The 6172-nt window shown below is 34.8% G+C and overlaps 1 pseudogene; it reads left to right on the forward strand.

The window, feature by feature from the left end:
* The first annotated feature begins 1908 nt into the window (after nt 1-1908).
* Nucleotides 1909-5604, forward strand: LOC145067273 (putative alpha-mannosidase At5g13980; annotated as a pseudogene).
* Nucleotides 5605-6172: the final 568 nt, after the last annotated feature.

The raw sequence follows: 6172 nt of genomic DNA on the forward strand, positions 1-6172 counted from the left end.
AGGATTGGCAGAAGTTCCATGAGTGAGTATGTGGGTAATTGAAGAATGATTAGCCACTCTCGAGAGAGTGGGGATAGAATGTATGCGTACCCTAGTTGTAGGTTTGTTTTTGGGCACTTTGAGATGATCCATTGAGACAAATATGGGAAGGTATGGAAGGTAGTACGGGCTCGTACTACTGGAAGCATATGACCCATACACATAGTAAGGAAGTCACAAACCCTGAGGGTTAAGTCTATTGTGATAGTATAAATTGTGTCATTTATGATACATTTTGGTTCATTTTTGGTATGGTGTTCATGAGAGGATTTGGTTCTAGATCTGGAGTGGGTGGCTAGGATAGGCTGCGGTTGACTACCGATCAGATACGAGAGATGATTGCCACTGTAGGAACCCATTTTGACGATCGGCTTGTGCAGAATAATTAGATGTTGAGATTTAATGATAATAATATATGAAGACCATGATGAAATGAGTAATCCAATGATTTTACTAGAAATAGAGATAAAATATTACAATGAAGAACACATGGATTGGGAGAGATAACTCTCCCATTCTCTCTAACTAGACAAATAGACTACATTTTAGGTGCACACTAAAGTGACCACTTCCTCTCTATTTATAGAGAAAGGTAACTTACACATAATAAAGGGAATAAAATAACCTATCTATCACTCATAATTTGTGAGCATTTCTACCCCCAACAATTTCTCCCTAAATGCTCGCAAATGATAAGGGATGCAAATACAGTGATAAAAGACTAAAATACATAACATCCAACAAACAAGTGAGGTAATAAAATGATACATAATTAGAACCAAATTCTGAAATGTATCTGAAACTCTGAAGTGTCTATGATCTCTGAGACGGGGAGATGAAATCTTTTTAGTCTAATCAAAGTCTTCTAAGTACCGAGGCTTAAGCATCTCCGATGCTGAAGAGTGAGATACCAATCCACAGATGTGATCAGTGAACCAAGCTGATCAAGTTCCACTACTAGAAAACAGACCTTTAACGACTTGCAATTTATGACACGCAGTGATTTATAATACGCAAAAGCATGTGACCTAAAAATAATGTCAGCTCTCTAGAAATTTTAAGAATTTAAGACGCGTATTTTTGTGTGCCCTAAAACTAGTGTTAGAAAAAAAAACACAGAGGGCACTTATTATTAAATGTGTGCGTCATCTAAACATGTCGCTTTATAATTTTTAATGAAACGCGCTCTTTAGTTACAAGCGGGAAAAAGAAAAACCCCAAAATTAGAAAAACCCGCTTTCGCTTCCCTCTTTACCCTAATCAGCGATCCTTCTTTCCCCTCCTTGGCTCCCCACATCGACCGCTAACTACTCCCCTCACACTCCGACCACCACTTTGTGCTCTTTCCTGGTCGTCGACCCTCTTCCATTGTCGACCCTCCACCAACGTTGCATCTTTTTCATCGTCTTCCTCAGCCATCGGCCTTCTTCAATGCCTTTATATGCAGATTCTACGCACCACCCCTTCCACACGAGCACTTTGAAATCGATGACTTGATTAGCATCTCCTTACCTTGCTCTCTCTCACCTCACCTCGTTGGCAACCGCAGGCTCACCTCTAATCGCCGACCATTGAGACTCATCAGCACCGACGACTATGTCCCGAATCCGCTTCCCCTCTACATTACTCCACCTACTACAACTACTCATGAGCTTCTCTTCTACCTTGTTTCCATTAGTTCTCTCACATATCCCCTCGTTCATCTCCGCCCCTCACCCATCTCCACCGTCTCCAACCCTCACCGCCTCTTCTTGCCTCATAGCCCACACCTAACAACTTTGATTTGAAGAAATTTAAGGAAGTAGAAGTTGTTCAAGAATAAATTGCAGATGAAACCCTAATAGCATTATGTGACAACGCAAGAAGATGATGGCGTTGGAGAGCAAGCGTTCTTGGTTGTTTCCTTCTCATGCTCTGTACTTTTTTCCAGGTATTTTAATCCTTTCTGTAAACCCGATCTGTAATTAGTTGTTGATACGAGTTTCTAAAAATTACAGGAAAGAGGAATCAAAAGTTCAAAAACATGTTTGTAGTTACAGAACCCACATCCCTCTGTAAAACTTAGAATTCTATCAGAAAATCAAATATATTGAACATAGCCAAATTAAATTTCTTGGAATTGCTCAATCCCATACTTACATGTTCTTACAATGTTTTCTTCTTCTTCTTCTATGTAGCAATGATTGCAAAGGTAGCAATTACTGTGGTGGGTGGTTTTCTAGGATGGATTTATACACGAATCAAACCACCACCTCCTAGGGTTTGTGGATCACCCGGTGGACCTCCTATTACTTCACCTCGAATCCAACTTAATGATGGAAGAAATTTACCTTACAGAGAGTGGGGTGTCTCCAAAGATAAAGCCAACTACAAGATCATTGTCATAAGCTATTGCCCTCCAACTGAAATGGATCTATCATCTGGCAAAAAATTGGTAATGAGATGCTTTATATTTTTATCTTCTCCATGAAAGTCAACAAAAACTATTATATTCTGTATATCAACATAAATGTGAAAAGGAAATATGGAATATTGATTTTTATATTGTAGGTGGTTGTTGTCTACAATTCCCGAGGGTGGAAGAGATCTGATGTTATAAGACTTCCAGTGAGTATCATTTTAGGTTTTGAACTTTTGGTTGCATCTAAATCACTTTTTTTTGGGTTAATAATAACAATAATAATATATTATGCGTATGATATGTGAATATCTAACAGGTTGTGAGCGAGAATATTGCTGTCCATGACTCCAATGGAAAAGAAGTAGAGTATCAACTTCTCCCCATAGTAAATGACGCTATTGCCCTTAGAAACTACTACACCACTGCATATACAGGCAAATCACCAAGCTCAATTTCCAAGTATTCACTTGCATTTACAACATTTGTTCCACCTCTGGGATTTACCACATATGTCATTTCAAGCACAAAAAAGCCAGGTAAAAATAAAATTAACAATATTTTACATAATCTACCTTGATTTTCGAATTTTGAACAGAATTTATCTAGTGATATAATTTATTTTTTGCAGCATGGAATTCTGTAAATGAAGCATTTTACAAGCATACTAAAACAGGAAAAGATGGGATAGAAGTAGGAACAGGAAATTTGAAGTTAATCTATTCTGGAAGTGAAGGAAAGGTTTCTCAATATGTTAACAGTCGAAGCTCTGTAAGTATATTTACCTTTCATTTTTTTTTTTGCATAATATAGCAACCAACTATCTTATTTTTGCTAATGACCTAATTGGAAAATAAAATAGTTTATCACCCAAATTAGCAAAAATGAACCTATTTTTTGACGTTATATAAAATATAGTAAGTTAAGTTATGTATTATTATTAGTATTGTTATTTATTCTTTTAATGTGCACTAACCTGTGTTATTTTGGTTTATGAAAGATCACTGCCTCTGTGAAGCAATCATACAGCTTTTATGCTGGATTTGATGGAACTACAGGAGAGCAGGTAACTTTATTTTCCTTATATCATTTATTATTTTTCTTTTTTTTATTTTGTAAATACTGTTATTGGTACAAGTTTTTTATATTAACAATTGAGCTCCTAACTTGTTTAATTTAGGCATCTGGAGCATATATTTTCCGTCCAAATGGTACATATTCTATTGATACACAGGAGCAGGTATATATTATATAATTTCTTCTGATATATCTATGTGTCTTATAGTTTATACTTTATAGCCAAATTTAAATTTTAATATTCTTCATTGAAATTACAGACTCCCATAAAGGTTTTGAATGGGCCAATATATGATGAAGTACATTAGAAAATAAATCCATGGATTTACCAGGTAATGGATAAAGTAGTGCTATATGAACTCATTTTTTTCTTTGTTGGACTGATTGAACCGTCTGAAATGACCATTTTACCCTTCTGTCCAGATCTCTAGAGTGTTCAAGAATAAGGAGCATGCTGAAGTTGAATTTACAGTAAGTTCATTTTTCTTTACTTGTATAATTGTTGTTCATTACTGATAATCTCAACTTTTTCAGGTGGGCCCCATACCTGTTGATGATGGAGTTGGGAAAGAAATTGTAACTCAGATTACAACCACCATGAAGAGCAATAAAACATTTTACATAGATTCTAATGGGAGAGATTTTCTTCAAAGGGTATTACTCCCATTAAACATCTAAGTAGGTATTTAAAGAAAATGTGATCAAATATTTTTTTTGTGGCAGATTCGAGACTATAGAGAGGATTGGGATCTTGAAGTGAATCAACCTATTGCTGGAAATTATTATCCTGTATGTTTTCTTTTTTTCAATATCCATTATCAACATAACTGTCATTTTGAACCAACATGCCCTTTGTTATTCATATTCAATGTTCCATTAATGGAACATTTTGAAAGAAACGTTTCACAGACTTGTGTTATTTCTAAAGGTCAATCTTGGAATTTACCTAAAAGACGAAACTAGTGAGCTCTCGCTTTTAGTAGATAGATCCGTAGGTGGATCCAACATTGTTGATGGGCAATTGGAGTTAATGCTTCATAGGTATGTCTTTTCTTTCCATTCGCATTTTCATCAAAATCAACAATCAAAAAAATTAAATCAGCCATAATATATATAAACACGAATAATCTCTTTTTTAGGAGATTGCTTTATGATGATGGAAAAGGTGTTGCAGAGGCGCTTAATGAAACAGTTTGCGTTGGTAACGATTATAGAGGATTAACTGTAAGCATTTTCTATAAGTCCTTCAGTTTGGGAATTTAATTTTGACTTTGATAAAAAAAGTCAAAGTAATGAGTCTTCCCCTCATTAAATCTTAAACTTTTTGTAGGTTCAAGGTAAATACTATCTTAGGATCGATCCAATTGGAGAGGGTGCCAAGTGGCGCCGATCATATGGTCAAGAAATATACTCTCCACTTCTTTTGGCGTTCACTGAGCAGGTGATTGAATATTTTTTGTGTTAAATGTTTCTTTAAAAATCCATAAAAAAATGTTACTTATCAATTAATTTTATTATATTTTACAGGACGAAAAAACAGGGACAAATTTCTAGGTGTCCACATTTTCAGGAATGGATTCCTCCTACAGTCTCCCTGAACGTAGCATTGTTAACACTCCAGGTAAACCATGCAAAAAGACATAAATGCCCTCCTTCTTCATTCGAATCTTTGAAAATAGCCTACAAAGCTTGAGAAAAAACTTTATTTTCTTAATTCAGGAGCTGGAAGATGGAAAAATTCTTCTTCGGTTACCACACTTATATGAGGTGGTTGATCTTTCTTATTATTATTATTATTATTATTATTATTACATAAATTCATTTAATTGTGTTTTGAAACACGATAAAATTATATTTGTATATTTATATATTTTGTTCTTCTGGCTCTAGGTTGGAGAGGACAAAGTCTTTCAGTTATGACAAGTGTTGAATTACAGAAACTATTTGCAAAGAGGAAGGTAATACACTACAACATGCAAGTTTCTTTAACAGACTAAATAACATCTTTTTAACTTTTTTTTGTACTTGATATGAAGATAAAAGCTCAATTGCACAGCCTCATGAAAAACAGAAGTTTCAATTTTGTATAAAAGCTCAATTGCACAGCCTCATGAAAAACAGAATTTACAATTTTGCCTCTTACACTCTCTCAACAATCTCTTCCAGGTTTTTTCTTCTCATCTGATTTCCGTTCAAATTCCTTAGAATTGATAAATTTTGTGTGGTTGATATGTCGTCAATTGGGCATACTTTTGATATGATATATGTTCTTGTGGTATTGTGACTGATACCTACAAATACTTGTATGAATGTGCAAATATATGTATCAGATACGCATACTTTTGTGTTTGATTGTTTGTCATGTGTGCAGCAAATGTGTTTCATTGAGATTTAAAACCCAAAAACATTCTTGCTAATTCTGACTGTAAACTGAAGATCTGTGATTTAGAACCCTAAAACAGTCACAAATAAGAAGATTACAAATTTTTTTTCCTGGTTTCACTCCCAATGTGAAAACAAGTTGCACTACTGGGGCACAGGTTGTGAATCCCATGGTGTTCAATAAAAGGAACCAACACCCTTCCGTGTAGTATGCTCTTTTATTCCTATAGACTGTTATTTATCAACAAAAAAATTCTTTTTGACTTTTCTTTATAA

The sequence above is a fragment of the Lactuca serriola genome, chromosome 8 (assembly GCF_051521515.1).
Source record: "Lactuca serriola cultivar US96UC23 chromosome 8, Lser_US96UC23_V15, whole genome shotgun sequence".
NCBI lineage: Eukaryota > Viridiplantae > Streptophyta > Magnoliopsida > Asterales > Asteraceae > Lactuca > Lactuca serriola.